The sequence below is a fragment of the Culex pipiens genome, chromosome 2 (genome assembly GCF_016801865.2).
Source record: "Culex pipiens pallens isolate TS chromosome 2, TS_CPP_V2, whole genome shotgun sequence".
NCBI classification, from domain to species: Eukaryota; Metazoa; Arthropoda; class Insecta; order Diptera; family Culicidae; genus Culex; species Culex pipiens.
The window spans coordinates 9,707,765-9,733,302 of NC_068938.1; the positions used below are offsets into that span (position 1 = coordinate 9,707,765).

At 35.9% G+C, this 25,538-nt stretch overlaps 1 protein-coding gene across 1 annotated transcript in view; it reads right to left on the reverse strand.

Moving 5' to 3' along the window:
* Positions 1–25,538, reverse strand: part of LOC120418713 (uncharacterized) — a 406,326-nt gene that overhangs the window by 96,154 nt on the left and 284,634 nt on the right. The gene's annotated exons all lie outside the window — the stretch shown is intronic.

Sequence of the window (25,538 nt, forward strand, 5' to 3'; positions counted from 1 at the left end):
TGAAAACCACGAGAAATGAATTTGCATGCGTTTGTAATCATATTTAGCATGTTTAAACTCCTTTAAACATTTATTGAATTTTATTGAAAAAGCAGTGTACAATCCCGCAAAAGTTTTTTTGCCCTTTCGCGACCCTTAATCCGATTTGGCGCGTGTAAATAAAAATTCGCCAAAAATTCCGCGGAGGCAGTCTTTTTAAAAAAGGTGGAACGATGTTTTCGGTCGTAGAAATTACAGATTCTTACAAATCCCTGGAAACAAGAATCGTCACAATTGGTTGAGAAATGCCCGAGAACCAGCGAGTTGAAGTTGCCGTTCCAACTTTTTTGGGAGGGATGGGCGTCCTTGTAAGTTGGACATGCGTTGGGCGTTCCAGTGTTAAAAAGATATGAATCCTATTGCAACACTACTTTTTTAAATTTCGAGAGTTTTTTTTATTAGGTCCCATAAACAAATGTTAAATTGAGTGTTGAATGTTGATCGACCTTATCAACACATGTTTTTTCTCTGAGTGCAAAATATATAGACTTTCTATAAATTTTCACAAATAGGGGAAGGTGGGGCAAGGCGACCATATGGGGCAAGAGGAACAATCGCTCGTACGGCAGTAATTTTTACAATTTTGATTCTTCCAGTATGAGGAATTGTTGCTAGCAATGCAATTAGCTGATTCTACTACCACATAACCGCCAAAACAACGTAAACGCCACTGGGCATAAGATTGAATGAAGTTTTTTTCAAAACCTTTGTTTTCTTATAATATTTGGAAAGTACAAAATAAAGCTTAGGGTTTGTTTTAAGGCTCATTTTATCAAAATGCTATTTTTCCTAGATTAGTAGTGTCCCTACCAATGACTTGCACCTATTATAAAGTATGATTTAACTTTTGGTTAGTATAGAAAAAATTACGAATTGCTGCAACAACATATTTTATTGTGAAATAAATACATAAAAGTACTTAAAAACTGATAAACAATTGTTACAAAAATTGTCCATACAAAATATAGTTTTGTCATGAAAATTTACTATTTGTCATCTAAGTAATAATTTTTTTCGTAAAAACGATCAAATTTTAGTAAAATATTATTTTTTTATCTAAAAATGAAAGAAACGTTTCAAATTCATTCTAATCTGATGTATCTAAGTGATAACAGTTCAACTGTTGTTTCATGCATTGTTCCTCTTGCCCCAACGGGTTGTTCGCTTGCCCCACTAGTTGAGTAGAACGTACGGAAAATCAAAAATTTTAAAATCAAATTTTTTTCAATTAAAAGCAGGATTTTTTAAAAACTTGCTCTATCAAAGTCTTAGTCAAGACCTGGAATAAGATGATTGTCAAAAAATCCGACAGATTTTTTAACGTTTTTAATGGGTTATAACGAGCACTTCCTTAGCTTGTTACACTTGCCCCACTTTCCCCTATCTGATAATTTTAAAAATTCCATTTATAAAAAAAAGTACAAAAAGCTCTAATAAACAGAAATAAAAATGATAACAAAATGATTTTTATATGTATATAGAGTTATCTACGTGCGCATGTATTGCGTGTACGTACACGGAAAAGATTGAGTTTAATTTGTTTACCCACCAGCAAAACAAATGGGGTGCTAGGGTGCGTGAGCTCAGGCTAAGATTACTCTATTGGTTAACCATAATCACACTGAAGTTGTCAAACTACGGACCCAATCCTGCAACAATCTGATTGTAAAAATAGTCAAACATTATTGTAAATTATTTTATAGACAGTACATTAGGGTGGTACAAATTTTATTTGAAGTTTTTGTCTTCCACCACCTTTAAAACTGGCTCGAAAAATCAGGGGGCAAAAACAATGGTTTCAAAAAGATCAAAAATTACAATGGAAATTGAGGTGCAGTCAGCTGAAATCAATTTAAAATGCATTCCTCTGCATTAAACATCATTTTAGCATGTTTGGGTTGATTTAAAAATATTTGTTTTTAAGTGTTCGATTTTTAGTATCGAAAAAAGGTTTTTTGCGCTAAAATTTTTGTTTTAGTCAAATCTTATATTTTTTGAAAATTAATGAAGATTGATGAATGATGATTGAACTAGTGTAAAATGCATTTTAAAACACTGTTTCCATGCAAATGTTGAAACGAGCGAGTTGTGGCGCTATAACCACGGCAAATAGAGTCAAGGGCATTCGTGGAAATACAATGTCCCATCCCAGAGGGTCCCGGAGTACCAAACCTTCTTAGCATGGTGCTCCCAACGAATACAACCAAAAAATCTCGGAGCGTATGGTGGTGTGTCCCCACGCTTCTTCCTCCCCTGTCGATTCAGAATTGTGTTGTTGTTCGAACACTCAGTGCTCAAACTCAACCCAATTAACGAGTCATCTCTGCGATACGGCTTTACGCAGTAGGCCTGGCCGCTTTAACGCTTGTGATGTTTCAATGCATTCCGATGCAATGGCGCACTACAAATGTTAATAAATGACAAGAAGAGTGCTAGGCGTCATCTAACCTAAGGCACTCTCCAGGATCCCTTCGAAAGATTGGCTGCGCTAGGGTCTGATTAGATTAGATTAGATTAGATTAGACTGTTTCCATGCAAATGTTGAAACGTTGGCTTGTTATTTCAATTTGATATTTTTTTTTTGCAATGAAATGAAAAACAAGTGATCAGAAATGGTTTTTAAGCGTGTTTTTTACTGCTGTATATAAAAATTGATATCGGACTTTAGTACTCAATTGAAAATATTTTTTCCCAGGCATTTAACTCTTTTAACTATCTGTGGTTCTTAAAAATTCTAAATTTTTAAGATATTTACATTTTTATGTTGATTAAAAATGCATAAAGAAACGTTATACAGTGTATTCTGAATATTTTATTTTAAGGTTGCGTTGTTGTTCTCCAACAGGTCAAAAGGCGCTAAAATGTGTCAAGTGAATAAAAAATCAATTCCCACATCCACCGAAAAAAAAAGTTTGAGGGACCACACCGGACAACAAACAACTCCCTCCAGACCATCGCCACATTTATCTTCATTTACTTCTATTTAAAATCAAATAAAACCATAAATCTGATACTTTTGGTTTTGGACGTCGTAACAAACATACGGTCCTTTGGTTTTCCTTCTATTTTTTTTTTTGTATTTTCTTCCTTCCCTGTGGTGAGGCTGGTACCTGCTATTTGGCGCTGTTGCGGTTAAACGACATCATCCCACTCTTGCACTCTCACCTCCCTTAAGCCAAAGGGGTCGGAAAAACGCAGCGAACCTTGCCGGTTCCCCAGGACAGAGCGTTTTTCGTCGATGTTTCTATTTTTCCGCTTATTTTCTCATTTGCGCGCATTTCTACTTACTGGGTGCGGAACAAACGATGGCTTGTTTACACCGCACTTGGTCCGGTGTTTTGTGTATCCTCTTTATATCAAACCTCCCGCAAAAACCTCCAAAACCAGTGTGAAAACAACGTAAAAAAATGCAACGCCGACGTCCTAACGATGCTGCCCGAAAGTGACCTGCTAGGGGAAGTTTTCTCAAATTTGTATAATTTGGAACATAAATTAAATGATATCATTATTAACCATTCAGGATTAATTTGAATTTGAGTTAAAAATTGCTTTTCTGTTTTCTTTAAAATTTCAGATAACTTCTGGGATAACTTTATTTTTGTAAGTTACACAAGATCAAACTGTCAGAATATACTCCATTTCCCTATCATAGGGTTGCCCACGTGATTTCTGACTAGAAGGCAAATTTGCCTACAAGACCATCCGCAACAAGAGTCTCAATTTACTCGCAATCGCAGTAGTCCACTTGAGATAGGAGGACATTAGGGAAAAAGGGCTAAACATTTTTTTCCCTTCCAATTTTCCTCCCTCGCCAACTGCGATGACCATTACAGGGTTCTCACCACCACTTTTTTCACAGATTTTTTTTTAAATTCCCGGACGGTCCACGTGGTCTAGGCGCGTGGGCGGAATACAAACGCGTAAAAACCGCGAAAAAACCCTCTAATTCAGTTAATGTAAACCACTTTTTCAAGAGTCGTGTCGTCCCTCACGCGGTTGGGCGCGAGAAAATGACCGTTTTTTTTTCTTCAGCATTTTTTTTCTGCCCACCCAACTGTCCGATCCTAGGAGATGATGATGATGAAACAACGTCATTACAAACCAATTACGCCACGTGGCACGTGGTGGTCCGGCTCGGTTGGAGGGGCGTGGACGCGACATGGGAAAACCGCGGTTCCGTTGCAGATTTTTGGGGGTTTGGTCCGGTTTTGGTTGTGTTTTTTTTCGGTTCGCGTGGGAGTCTGTTGATCTGTTGATGGGGTGTTTTTTATCTTTCGTTTTTTTTTGTTAGCTGGGAAAATAACGTGTTGATGCTCGTTAACTTTTTGTACAGTTTTTTTTCTTTGTAGTCGTTTGATTCGTTTATTTATTTTATATCTATTTATTTATTTTTTTTTCTCGATTTATTTTTCGCAGAGCAAAGTTCTACAAATTCAATTTATTTTAGGAAAAGCCTACAAAAAGCATCAACAGCATTTTTAATGACTTGTTCCTTCATAATTTGAAACCTGCCACCCGTCACGACCTCCCAAGTCATTTACCAACGCTGTGAAAGATTCAAGTTGCTCGCTGAAATACCCATTCCCTGTCTTTGTCCGAGAAAATTTCGCACACAAATTTTCCTCTGCCTTAGGGAACGATCCTTTTCTTCCCACCAACACTAATTCACCTCATCCTCAAGAGTTTATTTTTGCACACCTTTACCAAAAGGGAAAATATCATCTTGGAAGGTTCCATGGAAAATTTCTTACAGCGCTATATAATAATTTCCTTCGCCAAAAAAAAAAATAAAATAAATATCAGCGAAAATATACTGCAAAAAAACTTGTACATAAGACTGGTTGCAACGCGAAGTTTTATAATTGTTTCAAATTGCGAGCAGTTTTAAATTTTTAGAACTGGCGGAAATGAAACTAGAACACGGTGCTCGCAACGCGCTGATCTAAATGTTGTTTCAAAAAAATGCTTTTAATTGTGTGCGTATGATTATCAACACAGCATGATAGTGTGTGTAAGAATACGTGGATATCTTCATATAGCTGATTTTTTTGAAACTGAGTTCTATTCCAGTTCCAAATCGTCTCACGTTTGAAACAAACTCGTCGAGCAGTTTTATTCCGGTTTCAAAATACTGCTCGAAAAATAAAACTGCAACTCCGCGTTGCGGGTGGTCTGTTTCAGTTCTATTTGAAAAATGAAACAGCTAGAACAAAGTAGAGCCGCGTTGCAACCAGTCTAACGTCGTCCAGAGCATCTTCAAGTATTCTTCTCTCGCTCTAGCAACAGAAAACCAACGATTTTTTTTTTACTTTTTTGCGCCATTTCCACCGAACGTAAAATTTCGTCCCGTTTCACGATGCTCAACCCCCCCACCAACACACCATCGCAGTTTGACTATTTTCCTTCTCGCACACAGCATCCCTGTGCCAGCAGTTGCGATGGAAAGTATATTTGAGTTTTGAAATTTTTCCTTTTTTCACCAACCCTCTCCTTTCAACACCCACTGTTAGGGTGGAATGTCAATTTTGAACTATTTTTCTTCAATCAGCAAAAAAATCGCGGCCAAAACAACAAAAAAAGGTTTCAGAAATATTTTCATATTTCTATGTTTCAATTCTCAATATTTTCAGAGGTTCTGCAAAATATATGATAAGAGCTTCAGCAAAACATTCAGTATCAGCCAATTCTCGATATTTTTTTGAGTTCAGCAAAATGTGTTTAATTTTCTGAGTTGCAACAAAATCTCAATATATTCAACATATCCAGAGTTTTTTTTTTGAAAAGGTCCTATAAACTATTGTGTTTCATATGTTCATTAGACCTTTTCAAAAATAAATATGTTTGGTTAACATTTCAACAAAACGTAAATTTGTTCTTCTTAGTTCTTCTTACAATAATATCCCGATTTGGCAACACGACTTTTCGACACTTTTCCTCTCGTCAAAAATGTCTGATAAATGAGACTAAAGTTAGACAATTTTTTTTTTTTTACTGTGAACAGACACGGACCACTGCGACACTTGCGTATCTATTGTAGTATGATCTGTTCTCAGGTTTTCTGTTTTGCTGCTATACACAGCCTGCCGAACGATCGTCTTCCGTAGCGCTATTGTTTGAGCGAGACAGTATTTGACGAATTATTCGAGCAGTTGCCCCCTCTCATTCCCCAGACCAATCCCCCAAATGCCATGCCACACGAGCACGAGAGACCGATCGGAGGACGTGGAGATGAGCGAGATTGAGGGGAAATCTCGTTTATTTTTGACCCATCTAGAGATCGTTACCGATCATATAGCCCAATCTTCAGCTCGAATTTTGCCTGAGAGCATGTGACCGAGTCGAAAGTAGCATTTGAAGCTCTTCTCTGCGTATTGTTACAGAGTTCTTCAACGCTCAGACTCAGTCGCCAACAGATCGTCCGAGAGATTGGATGGGATGGGTTTTGGGGAGGCTTGGGACTTGACAAAGTCAATTCCCGCAGTAGCCGATATCCCCTCTCGACCGCCACCTACCCCTTTTGCCTCGCCAGATGGGTTTCAAGCCATCGACCTTCCGCTTACAAAGCGAAACCCGTACCACTACACCACGGGAGCTAGACAATAGTTTTTCAAGTTTCATTTTAATTGCTGATCGAAATCCAATCTAAATCATCACACATTCATTTAGAAAAAAATTCATTTAGAACAAAATTTTTCATTTTAAAATTTCGTGTTTTTTCTAACTTTCCAGGGTTATTTTTAAGAGTGTAACAATGTTCTACAAAGATGTAGAGCAGACAATTACAAAAAAAATGATATATAGAAATAAGGGGTTTGCTTATAAACATCACGAGTTATCGCGATTTTACGAAAAAAAAGTTTTGAAAAAGTTGGTCGTCATCGATCATGGCCGTTCATGGTCACCCGCGACAGACACGGACGACGAAACAAAGAGAAACGCAAAAAGTAACTTTTTCAAAACTTTTTTTCGTTAAATCGCTATAACTCGTGATGTTTATAAGCAAACCGCTTATGTCTATATATAAAAAATTTTGTAATTGTCTGCTCTACAACTTTGTAGAACATTGTTACACTCTAAAAAACAACTCTGCAAAGTTAGAAAAAACACGAAATTTTAAAATGAAAATTTTTGTTCTAAATGAAAAAAGGACCCTTCTGAGTCAATGTAGATTTGAAAAGTACATTAAATTTCCCATAAAATGACATGTTCCAAAATTTTTTACAGTCGAGTAAGGGAAAATGGGAGAATTTCTAAAACTTATTTAGTGTTTTTTTCGATGAAAAATACGTTTTTTCGGAATTCTGAGTACGCCATCAAATTGGGCGTCTAATTTTACATAAAAGTCCCTTTAACACCAAATTTCTATCTCATCACCGTTTCAGGCTGCAAATTATTGAAAAACACCTCTTTTTTCGCATGTTTAAAAATGGAAGGGGTCGTACCGCCCCTCCGTCACGAGATATCAAAAAAACAGATCTCGGATTCGTGATCAGGGACAAAAGTTACCCCTTAGGACAAAGTTTCACGCAAATCGAAGAGGGGTCGGGGCAACTGCTGTGTGAGTTGGCGGAGAATTACCCTTATGCTTCTGAGATTCTGCAAAATATCAATTTTACGTTAAATCACAATATTTTCTGAGTAAAGTCAAATATTAAAAGTATTTTTGAAATTCAGCAAAACATTTACAATTGTTTTTCTTTCAGCAAAATCTACATATTTCTTAAGTTATAGAAGAATTTACAGTTTTTGCCTTCCTCACCTCACTGAGGCAAGGCTATAAAATCACTCAAAAATTGAACTTTTTAAATAAGCCTCCCAGATATACCTTTACGTATACATATCGACTCAGAATCAAATTCTGAGCAAATGTCTGTGCGTGTGGATGGACGTAGAATTTTTTTTCTCACTCACTTTTCTCGGAACTGGCTCGACCGATTTTGTCCGGATCTATGTTTTTGGATTTGCCTTCTGGTTCTTTAAGTCTTTTTTAAATTTCATCCGGCTTGGTGCAGTACTTTAAAAGATATGTTCGAAAAACTGTTTTGGTTGATACTAAAAAGGGTCATTATTTACATAATTTGAAAGCTCCGGCGGATAGCTGTCGGAACTTTACGCTCAGTGCACGCACACAAACACTGCAGTGCTTTCAAATGGTTCATTAAATTTATCATACCTAGATGGCAGCACTCAGATGTATAGTGTCTTTACTAAGTAAGCGTTAGCCAAAGCTTTCGTAGTGTGTGGTTGCAAGGCTTTTAGGAGGAAGGCAGCAACCACCTTCCGGTGGATTAAGTAAGGTTTTTGGTCTGAAATCAATTTTATTTCTGAGATTTATAAGCAAATTACATTGGACTCATTGGCTGTCGATATTCTCGATATCAATATTGCTCTAGCTGTCAATAAAATTTGTCAGTCCCTTCAAATAGATTGCTTTGATTTTACGTTCTATAATTTGATATCTCCCGCTCTCGACGGTCCCTTCAATATCGACAACGAGAGAGTCCACTGTATAACATTTTTATCAAAGTTTTTGGTCTAAATAAAAAAAAGACCTCTCTGAGTTATTACCATAAAATTTAACGACACGGGACGGGCAATGGCAGCAATTTTAGAACATTTTTTAAAAGTTTTTGATGTAAAATATATTTTTTCTGAAATTTTGAGTACGTCATCAAATCGAGTTTCCACTTTTATACAAAAGTCACGTTGACACCAAATTCCTATTTCTTGATGGTTTCGAGTTACAAATCACTGAAAACGTGTCTTACTAAACATCCAGAAAAGATTCACGGAAATCAAAACGGGGTCGGGGCAACATTTTCCGATTCCATGTGAGTTGGTTTATTATTATCTTTATAAAGTTTCAGAATAATGTTACATTTGTTGCTTAGTCCAAATGTTGTTTAAATTTGCATTTCAAAAACTTGACTGATCTTTTTATTAATTATTTAATATAAATAACAATAATTATTAAAAAAACGGAGTAAATTCTAAATTAAGAACATTTTATAAATTTCAAAGTCACCAACCTTACCCTACATACTTAAGAGCCAACGCAGCACATTGAGGTTCACATTGAGTTCTAGATGAAAAAGGTACCTTCTCCGCCAGGATCTCGTCGGCGAAGAATCCTTATGCTAATGTGGTACCCTTCCCCCGCGATCTAGGTGCTTGAAAGGAAGGGGGTTGTGGATGTTGGACCCACTAAAAAGAAGGCAAACGCAGCCAGTCAAGCGGAAGTGGAGCGCTTCGTCCTTGGTACCGTTGTACCGTTCTCGGTGTAGATATATACAACGGGAAATAAGAAGCGAAAAAAAGAGTGTGCTGAAATATTATGCTACCTTCTGGCGCGAGCTGTGAGTGGTTGGACCGGAAACAAAGGAAAAGATGGTTTTACTTTTGCCACTAGGAAAAACATACCCAGAAAAACGAATGGAATTTTGAGAAGGATCTAAATTTCGTTTCTTTTATTCCATCTGCCAGATAAGAAAATGTAAACTTGAAGACAATTTTGCAAAAAAAAGTTCAAATTGTCCAGAAATTTGATAACAGATAAAGCTAAAAAAAGAATATATTTCCTTCAAACCACATAAGACCAGTTTTTATTGCCATTTTCCCACCAGTTCCACTGCTAGTCACATAGCGCACGCAATATACAGCTACAACTACAGCTAGGAAAAAAAGTTTTTCCCGCTCGCGGATTGGAGAAAAAGTTTCTCCTCACAATTTCCACCACCACCACCCTGGGTCGTCCCGCGCGAGAGAGGTCGAAGAAGGAAAGATAACCCCCTTTTCACAGGCTATCCTTCTCACTACTCCTTCATCATGTAGTGGTGTGCTAGTGAATGCATGGAGATAAAAAAAGAGTTCAGCTCGTCGTCCTTTCTGATGGTTTTCACTGAGTCGACGCTGCTTCTGGGTTTATTTTTTATCTGTTTTATCTTCTACCTCTTATCATGCTCGGTAACACAAAAAGGACTCTCGTGATGAGTATTTTTCTTATTTGTGGAAGGATTTCCATTTGCCTGAGATTATTGATGGTCGTTAAATTTATCTTTAATTTATTTATTTTAGAATTCTAAAAATTTATTATAAAAAAATATGAGTTTTTTTTCAATTACTGCGCTAGATCAACAGTTTACCCTCCTAAGTACGTATTTTTAAAAGTAAAGGTACCCTCAAACTCTAATTTTTCACAATACCGTCACCTGGGGCGAATCGGGACTACAGTCTGAATAGGGACAGCGTGTTTTAGAGCACTTAAAACAGGCCTGCCCAACGTCCGGCCCGTGAAGCCATTTCATCCGGCCCGCGATGGCTTTTCAAAATAGTTCTATGACCGGCCCTTGAGGCTGTTCATGAAATATTAAATAAATAAATTGATTGTCTGAAATAAACAAAATAAGCTTGAGATCAAATTTAAACATCCCAAGTAACATTTTTTCCAGGAGTTCTACAAGAGCTTTTCAAGATAGCTACAGCATAGCAGTTTGGACTGCGGTACGATAAAATTCTCTTCAAAACTTCTTCAGGAGTTTGGAAGAGTACTTGAAGAGAGTTTTTTCCTACCGCGGTCTAAACAACATTCTTCATGTTTGAATTTAATTCTTATAATTTCCTTATTGATATTTTTAAACTGAAAACTTGTCCATTTCGTAAAATTGAGAAATTTATGAAAAAACTTGGATTGTTGTCTAAAAATTTACAAAAAGACACTAAATTAATTTTTTTTTCAGTTTTAACTGTGTTTTTTTTCAAGTTGAAGTTGTTTTCTATTTTCTATTTTTTGAATAAATATGTAAGCAAAAACTAATGTATTTTCCAGAACAACTTTTCAGTTTGAGAAAAGCTTTAAAATGCAAATTCATACTGAATACACTCATCCCTCATATTCGGAACAGTTTACAGATCGGCCAATGTTCAAAAAATCATAGCAAATCGATAATTGAACGTAATGATTCGCTGTTACCTTCATTTGAAAGCTTTTCTTGGGATCTTTCGAATGCTGTATCTAACAACTGCAAATTTCAACTTTTATATCAAGTTTTTGAAGAAAAACTTTGACCCTTGAAATCCACAAATTCGGAACACTTTTTTCTTACGGATGTAAACAAACTTTGGTTCTCCCCATGAGTACCGTAAACCGGGGTGACTTTGATAGGATTTCAATTTGTTTTTAGAATATTTTCCAACAGGTAAGGTTTTTCTCAAGATTATTATTTTTAAAACATGTACTTGGGTAGGCCACACAAAGTCCATGCACTATTTTGGAAAAAAAGTTTTTTCAATAGTGTTTAGAAAAATAGTTACGTTAAAAATTCTTGGTTTTAATTCCGGGGTGACTTTGATAGTCATAGTTTTTCTTGTTAAAATCATATTTAAGATGTTCAAACTTTATTTGTACGTTAAATGTACCATCACTAAAGTAGCTGATATAGTTTATAAGAAAAAAAATCAATATTTATATCAAGTTAACTAAGTTTATAAGCTTTTTAACAAAATACATATAAATTTTAAGTAAAATTGTTAAAAAGTCGGAATTTTGCCTGAAATTTGTTAAAAATAGTTTTGTTTATAAAATTATCGATTTATATTGCATTTTAAACTGAATTCGAAGCACGAATCACAAGTTTTCACATTTTACATGAAATTTGTTCAACTGAATTTGCCTATAAATTTGGAGATTTTTGTTAATTGTGCTTCAAAAACACATATTATTTATTATTTACAAACTTATTTAACCTTCTACTAGTGGAAAATTGTCCAAAGAATCCGAAAATGCATTCCGTTTCCGATTAAAAATCATGTTCATTGAGAAAATCATGACACTTTGAGAAGTTTAAAAAAATGACTTTCATCCACTTTTTCTTAACTATAGTTAACTAACTTCATAAACTTTTCAAAAATTTATGAAAAGTTCTTCATGAGGTACTTTGAACACTTCTCTACCACGGTCAGTATGTTTCTGAACCATTCCTTACGTATTTTAATTGTACTCTTCATTTTGCGGAAAAATCGCAAACCTATCAAAGTCACCCCGGCTATCAAAGTCACCCCGTTTTACGGTACACAACTTTTACAAAATAATGACTTCACGCACTGAAACCAACGAAATTCAAGCTTAGTTAAGTTTTATGAATGGTGTGATAACTTTTTTTTGTGAAAATATCGGTTAAATTCAGGTGTTCCACAATAGAGTAATCTACGTGCGCATGTATTGCGTGTACGTACACGAAAAAGATTGAGGTTAAATTTTGTCCAGACAGCAAAATCAAATGGTGCGCTAGTGTGTGTACACGAAACGTCATAAAGCTCTATTGTGGGAGGCACAATAACATCCCACTATCATGGAACAGGCAATTTGGAGGCAGTGTTTTGCTGCTAGGGATAAAATAGTCTTGAAATGAAAGTTTTTGTTCAAAAAGTACTACTTTTACTAGTGAAATAACAAGAGAATGTCCAAATAAAGGTCCTAAAAATAATAGGGTCGACAGAAAAGATGCATTTGGTATGCTATTGACAAATTATCACAAAAGTGTTCCGAATTTGTGGGTGTTCCGAATATGTGGGATGACTGTACTAAATATTAAAAAATGTCTCAAAATGAGTCAAGCAATTAGGAAGCAAAAAATATATTTTTAATAAGCTTTGAATTTCGAAGAATAGCAAAAAAAATATTTAAAATAATTTAAAAAAAAATTAAAAGAGTAAAAAAAATAAAATAATTTATTTTTTTTACTTTTTTAAATTTGTGTTTTTTTAAATCATTTGATTTTTTTTATTTGAATAAAGGTGTACAACAACGCGAAATGTTTTTTTTGTAAAGGATATTCGAATCCAAATTTCGTATGAATAAATGTTACCATGTCTCATTATTTTTTTTATATTGTAGTGTTGAGGAAATTAAACTAACAAAAAATGCAACGACCATAAAAATTAGAATGTTTTTTTTAAATATTATATCAAGGTATTTAATTGTACTATACAATTTTAAGCAAACAAAAATTGAAATAAGTCAAATAAACACATTTTTTGCAAGTTATCTTTGTTTTTCATTCTTTAAATCAAGATATATGAATCCTATTTGCAACACTAGATCTTCTATTTATTTACTTTAAAAGAACCCAATCATGAAAAATCTTATTTTTTCAACTTTTATCAAATATTAGTTCCGGCCCGCCACTGTTTTAGAAAAATCAGATCTGGCCCGCAAGACTAAAAGGTTGGGCACCCCTGTTTTAGAGTTAATTTCAAATCAAAGTCATTCGTCATATCTTGGATCAATTACGGCGAAAAATAGAAAATAGAGACCAAATTGAAGGTTTTTTTAAAATAATTTTTCCTTCTGTTGGCAAATCCATTGTTAGAATATCCAATTACATCAAAATGAACTATAGTACAAATCATAGTTGAAAGGTACTCCAAAACTCTATTAGGTTATAAGAATTACGAAATTGTGAATTGATTATTTACTAATAAAAACTAATTGAATTGAATTGAATTGAGACCAAATTAGTTTAAAGAATAAGTTAAAACAAACTTCAAAATTGCTTAGACTCGATAACAAAAAAAAAAAAAAATTTCCAGCGTACTTTTAATTTGAAATATCGATTTAATTTTAATTTTTTTAAATTCACAGTCATCCAAAGTGATTTTTCTTCGTTTTTTACTGGCTTAAAACATAAATTATGCCATTTCGAAATGTTATGCTGAATAATGATATTTTGTAAATATTTTTATTCGAGAGGTTGCAAAATTTTTCATATAAGCAATTCTCTACCAAAATCGGAAATGGATTTTATTTGTATTTTTTGATTTGGCTCAAACTTAGTGGGGGCCTTCCCTATGACCAAATAAACTATTTTGTGTGATTGGTTCATCCATACAAGTCTCCATACAATTTTGGCTGCTGTCCATACAAAAATGGTATGTAAATATTCAAACAGCTGTAACTTTTGAGTGAATTTTCTGATCAATTTGGTGTCTTGTGCAAAGTTGTAGGTATTGTTGAGGACTTTTAGAAAAAATAGGTACACGGAAAAAAATTGCAGATTTTTTTATCAACTTTTTTTGAGCATGAGCATGAGCATGAGCATGGTTGACTGCCAATGAGCTGCTACTCCGTTATTGACAGATCAGCTGAAGTTAAACAATGAATCAAAAATGATCAGTGGGAGCCAACCATCCGTTCACTGTTTAACCCCTGAAGACCCCGACTTTATTAGTCAATACCGGCGCCCTCCCAAGAAGCCTGCAGTTCAACAAAAGGGAGGAATGTTAGTCCGATAGTTGAAGTTGCAGACTCATCAAGCACATAGTTTTTCGCTATATACTTGTTGATACCGCTTGAGACCGTTGAATCCACAGCATCTCCTTCAAGCATCACGTGATTATTATTTTTTTTGGTTTAGTAGGATAAGGTATTGACTTTTCGATGCCTCCCGAGCAACGATGCTATGGGGAGGACTTTCATAACAAACCCGTCGGCGAGCCTTCCGAGCAACGATGCTATGGGAAGGTCTTTCTTATTAGCACACCAAAACACTCGCGCACAGGTATTTAAATACTGAATAAATGTAAGTTTTCATCACGATTACCCAGACGACATTGATGATATAGGAAGGACTTTTTTACAGTCATTTACAGTAATACTTAAACTTATTTTAATGCAACAATTCACACGACGTCGTGCCTCCCGATCAACGATGATGTAGGAAGGACTTGAGCAAGCCAATCAGGATGAAACACGAAATAAAATTCTTTTCTTTTCACACACAATGCCTCATAATTGACCGCGCGTCACCACCCAACAAATTGAACTGATTTTCTTCTGCTTGTGGGCAAGCCAACCAGGATGAAACACGAAATAAAATTCTCTTCTTTTCACACACAATGTCACATAATTGACCGCGCGTCACCACCCAACTAATTGAACTGATTTTTTTTCTGCTTGTGGGCAAGCCAACCAGGATGAAACACGAAAAAAAAAAAATCGCAGATTTTTTTATCAACTTTTTTTTCACTAAAACTCAATTTCCCAAAATACGTATTTTTTGATTTTCGAGATTTTTTGATATGTTTTAGGGGACAAAAATCCGCAACTTTTGAGCCATAGAGAAACATGGTCAAAAAATCTGCCGCCGAGTTATGAAGTTCAAATTTCTTTTTCCGTGTACCTATTTTTTTCTTAAAAAGTCCTCAACAATATCTACAACTTTGATCAGAAAATTCACTCAAAAGTTACAGCTGTTTGAATATTTACATACCATTTTTGTATGGACAGCAGCCAAAATTGTATGGAGACTTGTGTGGGTGAACCAATCACACATAATAGTTTATTTGGTCATAGGGAAGGGCCCCACAAAGTTTAAGTTAAATAAAAAAATACAAAAAATAAAAATGGTCGAAATCGGCCGATTTTGTAGAGAGTTGCTCATATTCTAAATTTCAGTTCTTTGAAATGGTCAACAATTAGTTTAAAAAGTCGAAGAAAATATAGAAAATATTCAAAGAAATTCATTCAAACGCTATTTAAACGCGTTTAACTAAAGGCCGTAGTAGTCAAAAGCAAAATCTTATTTGCAATTCAATAATTTACATTTAGATAAAATGCTTTTTCTCAAGTTATAGCCATTTGAAAGTATATTTCTGGTAAAAATAAGCATAATTTTCAATACTTAAAAAAAATCAAAACAGTGAATCATCACTGTGATTTTTCACGTCATTACTTCCTGTGGCTGAAATTTGCCTTACCCAAACCATATCAAAAATTGAACACAATATAAAAAAAACTGGGGATTTCACATTTTGTTAAAAAAATTAATTCAAAAATTGTGTAATTTTTCGAGCTTAACTTTTTGTCCGGATTGTTCAAATATAGTTTCGCCAGAGATCGATCAGAGAATCCCTTGCGGAGGTACAGTTTTGAATATTTACATAATAGCGATTCCACGTCAAACAGGAAAGATCCAAATAAAAAGTGCACCGATTTGACGCAAATTTGGCAGGGGAGTTCCTTGGACAAAACAATAAGACCCGTATTTTTGTTCGGCGATAAGGATTGCGTAAAAACACACAATAAAAATCTAAAAAACATAATAATTTAACCATCAAACTTACAATCTTTGATTAAGTGCAGTAAAAACTTTAAAAAATATTCCAAAAATCACTTTCAATTTATACTTTTGACGATGTACAAATTTAAAAAAAGAAAGGGGTTTTATTTTTCTCTGTTAAAAATTTTCTTTTTCAAACAGCCTGATTGTGGAATTAACGTTCACATAATTCCCAAAACACCACTCGGCGATAAAAAGGTCGTAGAAATCTGTACCTTCACCAAATGAACCATCCCGCGCGTTAAAGAAAAGCCCTCCCCACAAACACACAGCAGAGTCACCCACCTCCGTCCCAGCACATTATTCATCTTTATCTTGGACCATAAATCAGCCCCTAAAATGAGCTTTCGCTTTGCCTCAGTGTGTATAGCGAGCACACACACACACATTTCCCTTCTTTTCGAGGGAAGAAAAATCATCATCACCGTCGTCGTCGTCGTCGTCGTCATCTTTCCTCAGCCAGCATCCGCCCATCCGCCGTTGCTGCTGGGTCGTTGAATTTTCCGCAGCAAAAGAAAATTTTGCGCAAAAGGGTAACCAACCAGCCAACCGACGACTCTTGGTTGGTGGAGCAAAAAAGAAGCAAGGAAAATATCGATTTTCCACTCGACTCTCCTCTTACTTGCTTGCTTCCAAGTGGTGATGATGACGAAGGCGAAAAAAAAGAAAACGACTTTTTCAAGCAGAAAAATATTTCATGTAAGCTTCCCGTACTCATTTTGCCTCTTCTACACAGCTCAGCTTATACGGAAAAAGGAGGCAAGTTTTAGTCGCGTTGGGTATATTTTTCAAACCCTTAAATCCCACCCAGTCATGCTTTCTTCCGTTTTTCTCCAGTTTTCCGCCTCAAAGGACCCGAGGACCGACAGCTCATCCGTCTTTTGCGTGTGCCAACAACCAGCATCCAAGGAAGAGTTGGAGGCAAGGGGGTATTTTCTTTTGAAAATGTAAATTGCTTTCCCATACCACACCCACACCCACCCCCCAAGCTCAATCTTTCTTCTTTTGAGCCAAGTTGAAGTTTCACTACTTTGTGTTGTGAGAAATGAGCTGATGGTTCTTTCCTTATTTTTTGTGTGCTCGCAGATGATGATGATGATGATTATGCCATTGAGCGGCTTGAGTCAGGAAAAAGGAGCTGAGCGTGTTCTTGCTCGGTTTCGTGTTTAGTTCAGGAAGGGTGAAAAATGGGACTAAGCGGCGAGATCCGTGAGGTTACTTGGCTTTTAATGAAAAATATTTTCCTTCATTTTTTTTTTATTTTTTTATTTGAATTTAATAGCCCGAATTATCTCACCACACACATGCCAATTTGCATTAGCTATCTTCAAAATGGTGAAAATGGATGAAAACAAACATTTTTATGCATGTTTCTATTGTGAAATTGTCTCGGGAACACGAATATGAAAAAATTATCACCAGAAAATGGGATCTAAGGGGTTCCCCGAGCAAAAATTTACAACCAAAAAATTCACTAAAAGTAAAAGTGTCAATTTAATATGTTAAACTGCTTTACCCAAAGCGTTCTCATCCTCAGATGGTAGTCCTAGATGTCCCCTACAAGCTGCAGGTCGAACCGAATTGATATCTGGATGGAACACTTTTTTATTTGAGTTTTAAAATTATAATATTTTTTCACTAAAATGCCAATAACTCCCTTAAAATTTAACCATTTGGGATGCTCTACCCCGCATTTTGTTACATTTTTCAAGTTCTTTAAGATGCATTTTGAATTTTGAATTTAATTGAATTTCCCCGAGTTATAGCCTTTTTAAGATTTTTGACGTTTTTGAACCTTCAAACTTGGTGTCCCAATTTGCCCCACTTCCCGTTGACCTAAAGTACTCATATTTTGGCCAGATGCTAGTTTTGGTGAGGTCGATGCGAGATGGGTATGCTTTGCTCATGGACTCGCTCTTAAATAACCAAAAAACTACATCGTACAGTAACAAATCGAGGCCGGTGTGCTATTTGTTCTAAGCTTGCTGGGATTCCTATCTAGAAAAAAAAAATGAGAGCACAAGGGCATTAAGATCTAGCCATAACAGCTGAAAAACAAGCTAAAACAGTCAAAATGTTGGGTAAAGGTGACTAGCTTTCAAAACCGATAGCACTTTTTCAGCTCGAAAATTATATAAATTAACTAAATTTCCAACTACATAGTCCAATGTTAGGAACTCGTCCGATTTGGGTTCTTTGCGATTTTTTTAGGAATTCTTATTAGAAAATGAAGGTTAAAAAAATCATATTTTTTCGCCTGGAGATAAACAAACCTTTGAAAAAATGGTTTTAATATTTATAATAAAATTGAAAAGAGAACTTTTTTAGAATAAAATTTTCCATCGAAAACTGCCTTATTTTGTTTTGATAAAATACACCCAGTCTAATTTAAAAATATTGCGAATTATCGCAATGCTGAGAAATTCTCTACGAAATCGGTCTTTTTTCTTTAATTTTATTTTTTGTATTTTTTAATCCGACTGAAACTTTTTTGATGCTTTCGGTATGCCCAAAGAAGACATTTTGTATCATTAGTTTGTCCATATAATTTTCCATTCAAATTTGGCAGCTGTCCATACAATAATGATTTATGAAAATTCGAAAATATGTATTTTTGGAAGGAATTGATTTCTTTTTTCGATGTTTCAAAAAGTACTTTAGTGAAATTTTGATAAAGTGCACCGTTTGCAAGTTATAGCCATTTTTAGGTAACTTTTTTTTCCAAATAGTAGTAGTTATTCATTTTTTAAAATGAGTGCCCATGTTTGCCCACTCTTGAAACAATATTTTTGAAATGCTGAGAATATTCTCTATATTTTGCATTTTTGAACTTTGTTGATACGACCCTTAGTTGTTGAGATATTGCCATGCAAAGATTTAAAAACAGGAAAATTGATGTTTTCTAAGTCTCACCCAAACAACCCACCATTTTCTGACGTTGATATCTCAGTAACTAATGGTCTAATTTTCAATGTTAGAAAATGAAACATTCGTGAAATTTTGTGATCTTTTTGTATTGCAAATTTGATTTTGAAAAAAACATAAAAAAACATTAAGATTTGCTCATAACCGAAAAAACCCAGAACTCGAGAAAATGATAAAAAAATAATGCTCATGTTTGAAAGAATGTCAATGGATTCTGTTTCACAGACATTATGTACAGCTATTTTATTGATAAACTAGAACAGAAATATGCAAAAACTCTTCTTGTTTCAAATAATATTTAGAGAAATTGATTTTTTCGGTGATATTTTCATAATTTTTAGGTTTTGGCCCGTTATATTATAGACATTTTCAAACCGAAAAAAATGACAGGAAAATTTACATATTTCATTTAAATTTAAAAATAATTTTAGGCATTAAACTTTAATAAAAGTGCCCTTAATTTTTTAGTTTATAACAAAAACGTTAAAAACAAAGAATTTCTATTGTATCCTTATTCCCCCCCCCCCCCCCAAAATGACCAAACTACCCCCCAGGGGGGATTTCCTCACCGGTTGAAAAACACAGCCTTTAAAGCACACTGGTCTATGAAAAGCATAGACTTTGAGTCACGTGATAGGTAAATTCTGTAACTTCAAAAGTTGCCTTGGCATATAAAAAAATCTCGAAAATCAAAAAATAAGTATTTCGGGAAATAGAGTTTTTGTCATAAAAAAGTTGATGAATAAGAGCGAGTTGTGGCGATATAACCACGGCAAATAGTGTCCAGGGCATTTGTGGAAATACAGTGTCCCATCCTCGAGGGTCCCGGAGCACCAAAACTTCTTAGCTGGTGGCTCCCAACGATTTTTGCTCTCATCAAACAGGAACGTGAGCGGGGGATCCCACACGTTTCTTCCTCCCCTGTCGATTCAGAAATGTGTTGTTGTTTGAACATTCGTGCTCAAACTCAATCCAATTCAACGAATCATCTTTGCGGTAAACTTTACGCAGTTGGCCTGGCCGTTTTAACGTTTGTGATGTTTCAAAGCAATTTATTGCATTGGGGCACTGCAATTGTTAATAATGACAAGAGGATGCTAGGCGTTAATCAACCTAAGGCATTTTCCAGGATGCCCTCGAAAGACTGGCTGCGCTAGGGTTAGATTAGATTAGATTAGATTTAGAAAAAGTTGATGAATAAATCTGGATTTTTTTCCGTGTACCAATTTTTTCTCAATAGTCCTCAACAATACCTACAACTTTGCCGAAGACACCAAATTGATCAGAAAATACACTCAAAAGTTACAGTTGTTTGAATATTTACGTACCATTTTTGTATGGCCAGCTGTCTAAATTGTATGGAGACTTGTATGGGTGAACCAATGACGCAAAATAGCTTATTTGGTCAGAGGGAAGGCCTCCACAAAGTTTGAGCCAAATAAAAAAATACAAATAAAATCCATTTTTGGTTTTGGCAGAGAATTGCTCAGGAGTAATATGAAAACAACAAGTATGTTTGACAAGTTTAGTAGTTTTTCCTTCGTTTTGATGACATTTTTTTATGTTCGATTTGTTGTACTAAAGAGGCTTTTGTATTATTGATACTTGGTACTTTCATTGCTATCCACAGAAATTTTGTGACTGCTAAAAACCGTCAATTTATTTTTATCCATTTTAAACAATCAAACTAAATTCCTGTTATCACATCCTGTCCACACTAAGCAGAATCTCTCTCTGGTATTGCAACACTGAAAAAACGAAACTATTGGCACTACGCCCCCCGGGGCATGGCCTTCCTCTAACGTGGGATTTCTGCTCCAGCGCCTCTGACGAGACAGGAGAAACCGGGACCGACGTTTTACTTCACCATCCGATAGAAGCTCAGTGGATAAGGCGGGAATCGAACCCGCGTCTCATAGCATCATCGGGATCGGCAGCCGAAGCCGCTACCCCTGCGCCACGAGACCCACCAACATGTATAAAAGGAAAAAAAATAACACAAAACTACCCCTCTTTAGGAAAGGGAGGACCTGCTGCGGGGGTGGTACATTATTTTTACGAGATCCTCTATTTGTTGCGAGCTGAGCTGAGCTGAGTGCTGAGGGCAATAAAAAAAAGCGTTTGTGTGTGTAATATACGAAGCGGAAACAGTTGGAGCACAAAAAATACGCAAAAGTGAGTGGTTCTTCCTGTGTGAGTTGAAATGTGTGGGTGTGCAAGTAGGTAAGATGGAAGAAAAAAATGGGGGAGGTGCGCAACTCTATGTTGGAGAAGCACCCCCCTCCAATCTCCTTCCAGGGATGTGCGGTGAAATACATAGAAAAGCACAGAACTTACTAGCGAGTCGGCGGAAAATTTGCAAAAGCGCCAAAAAGGGAAGAAACTAAATTAAAACTGTGAACTTCCGCTAATCAATTTAAGAGCGAGCGCGGAAATGGAGGAAATTTCAAAGCCAAACCCAATTAAAATTACTTTTAAATTTTAAGGCAAAACCAAACACTTGAACTTTTCATCTACGAGCCTGCCAGCAGCATGGCTCAACATGCCACTTTAGTTTAATTTTTCACCCAAAATATGCTAATTAATCCCTCAAAGTGCCGCACCGGGACCTTTTTCTCCTTGCTCACACCCTCATCGCAGGAAAATGGAAATTTTCAGCAAGAAAAGAAAATTCAACATCACGTTCCAAAAACTCAACCTCTACTTCTTCCTTGCGGGGGCGGCACAGAACGTAACTTTAGGCGAATGAGAATTTTGAGAGGGGGTGTGGGAAGAAAAACTTCTACTTCTTCTTCCTCCTCTCCAGCTGTCTCGCAAGACAAAGGCAAAAGAGGCTGATTTACATAATTTGATAAAAAGGAACATTCCTTTGGCCCCGGCGCTTTGCTCATCTCATCTATCTCAAAGTGTACACACCAAAGGAAATCTACACACACAAAACCTGTATATAACACGCAAAATTGAGAGGAACTTTAAGAATAAGAAGAAACGGGTTGGTGGAGGGGGTAGACCGGAAGTAAGAGGGAGGGGAGGGGGTGGGGATCCAATTTCTTCCCGGGGATGTTTAACCGAAAGAAACACCCACAACAAACGCTTCGAGGAAAAGAATTGGCTTTCCTCGTTCTTGAAAGAAACCATTCGAGGGAGCAGCGGAATGTGTTCACTGGAAACTTTTTAAACAGATAGAAGATTTTCTTTTATCGTGCGAAGACGATATTGAAATTTTATTCAATCTAACTGGAACGCTGGCAACATACTGGAATTTCAATTTAGTCAACAATTTCTTAAATAAAAGTTTTGTATGTAATTTAAAAATGATTTCATTGTTTAATTTGGTTGATTCCATCAATAGAATATTGAACGCTTTTTACCAAATATCACTTCTAGGTGGATATGCATTGCATCACGATGATATGTTTTTGATAATATTTTATTTTGAAGTTGAAAATGAGTGGTGCCCAGGATTCATCATGGGCGTTAGAGGGTTAAAAGTGACCAACAAAATTTTGTTTTGCTTTTGTTTTCGGCAAATTTGATTATTCTTTATTTAATGTCAAAAACCCCCTATCATATACAATAAACGAGATGACGAATGCGAATGAGATCCACATTTTCTCGTTTTTTACGAGTGTCATGACTTTTGATACCCCGCCCGTAATATGTCTTGATAACGACCCCCTAACTTTTGTGCTCGAGAAATCCCGTTTCTCATATCTCCGCCGTCGGGTAACAAATACCTGCCCCTGGTCTTACCCTTTACACCCCGCTCAAATCCGTGAACCCCCTGAACTCCGGGTCTTTCTGCTGAAATCAAGAAGGGTTCGAAATCGAAAGACGAAACAACCCTATTCTCGGCTTTTGTTTGCCGTAAAAAAATACTGCTCGCTCTCGGCGGCACGGCACGGCACACACAATTTTAATGATCAATAAACATCTTACTCTTATTTCCCTCTTGTTTTGGGAGGTTGTGTTTTTATAATTTCCAACTGCGGCCTTTTTTCCTCACACTTTTCCATCCAACCCCATCACCCTATTTCGAATTCCATCATAAAATCTAACGCACCAGAAATCTCTTCGCCAAAAATGGCTTTTCAGGATCCGATGATGGTGCGTTCCAACGGCGCGTTCTCTTTCATAAAACACGTATACGCATTACGCACCCTCACCCCACCCACAGCACAAAAGCAAAGCAACCCTCGCCACCAAAAAGAACGAAGAAGGGTCCCGTTTGCGAAACGAAGCAGGCCATGATTTTCCACTCTCAGCGTAGCAGAAGCAGTAAGCGCAGGGGGTGGGACTGTTTCCACTTGGGCGCACACCGTCTTCCATCATTTTTCTTCGTACGCACTTAAAACGCACAAATACACACACGCACAGCACGTTGCGTAGGCAGCGGCAAATAATGGCAACTTTTCGTTGGTGCGTCGTTACGCCATCATGCCGCGGCCACCCTCTCAAAGGTTGGGAAAAAGTGCTGTGTTGGCAGATTGTTTTTTCGAGGATTTTAAAAGGAGAAGATTAAACATTATTATGGTTTCCAAACCTGTTTTGAAAATTTTACAAAATTTGGCCCAGCTGTGCATTTTTTCTAAAATGTATCTAAATCTAAAAATGTAATTAAACTCATTTCTTTGGAAAATCCAATATTTTATAGGAAACTTCATAAAAATGAAATCAAATTCAAAACTCATGTTTGAGAAATGAGATATTGTCAATAAAGTAAAAGAGATTATCGGTAGAATTTTGAATCATGTAATTTTAGAAATGGTTTGCTCAACACTCAACCACATGTAATATTTTTTACCAGAGTTGCAACATTTTTTTTTCTGAATAGACCTAAGAATAACCTACAACTTTGTTAAAGGATTGGTGTCTTGATCCGAAAATTAACTAAACCCCAAACTTGCATGCAAATCTAAATCATACAAAAATTGCTGATACGGACATAATGAATCGATGGACAAAGTTTTTTTTAATTAAATCAAATCTAATCAAAGTTTTTTTTAATTAATAGAAATAATTGAAAAAAAAAAATGTTTTGAAAACTGTTCAATTATAATGGAAATAGGACTAAATTCTTAACCTGCCTTATCGATGGCACTTTCAACCCGTAAACATTCAGCCCACCAAAAAGTAATTTTTGTTATACTCTAGTTTTGCATAGAGCTTTTGTTCCATTCTACTGCTATTTTTATTTTATTATTTTGCGCACTTTTCAACAGTACACGATCTGGTAAGCCCAAGATATTTGTTATTTTAAACAATATATTCCACATCAAACCAGCAGGATCTAGACTGAAAGTGCTCCGTTCTGGCAAAAAATTTCATGAGAGTTCCATAACCCAAACAATAAGACCCTCATAATTTCCCAGGATCCATTTTTGGATATGTTACGTAAAAAACTCTGAAAATCATAGAAAGATATTCTCAGCTGTGAGATATAAGGTCCCGAAATCTTAAAAAAAATTATTGGTTCAGCCATTTAGGAAATATGATTTTTTTAAAACGTGTTTTTTTTTGCGAAAATCGGAAGAAAACGCAATTTTTTGGACCACTCTTTTTCGGATAGGACCACCCTAATCACTAAACAAAAACATACGTGGCCAAGTAACTTCCATACCAAATTTGAGCCAAATCGGAGCACTTTTGATCTGGATCCTGCTGGTTTGACGCGGAATCGCTGTATACACGGATAGAAATCCTATATAATCCATCTCAACTGTGCACGAAAAAGTGCAAATTTGAAAATTACCCTCTCCGATCCTGCTCAAATTTGGCAGGGCTGTTGATACTATCAAAACATGCAAGAATCCCGAATTTCATCCAAATCGGACCACCCCCTCCATTTTTGTACCTCCCCAAAAAATCAACTTTTTGGCGATTTTTGACCAAACCTCCTAGTTTCAAACGACGATAACTCAGGAACCACAAATCTTAGAGGGTCGGTCTTGGACTCAATTTTGAAGGAAATTGGACGTAGAATCCATTTCCGTGATCAAAATGTCGATTAATTTATTTTTTCTACCTGTATTGCGCAATTGAAAACTTTAAATGGCCGTATCTCAAAACACCCCAACTTATTTTTTTTTATTTGACCTCACCATCGTGTTCCCCGGCCAATTTTACATAAGAATCACTTATCGACAGAAATGAATATGTTTCGTTCCAGAGATATCGAATTTTAAAGTTCTGTGTTTTCGAGATTACCTACATCAGCTTCATTCGCCGCATCTGCTAGAAGCACACAGGCGGGCCGATCAATAACTGCTACCTGGTGTTCTGGGAGATGAATAATTTAATTTAAATTTTAAAAAAATTACGCAAATATTTATTCAAATGGCTGATACCTACCTTGATCAATCTATTTTTGTGAAAGGAATATTTATTGGGTTATTTTGAATGCACCGTTTTTTTACGTGTTGCTAACCGTTTCAGAGTACCTCCGAGGCCATGACTAGG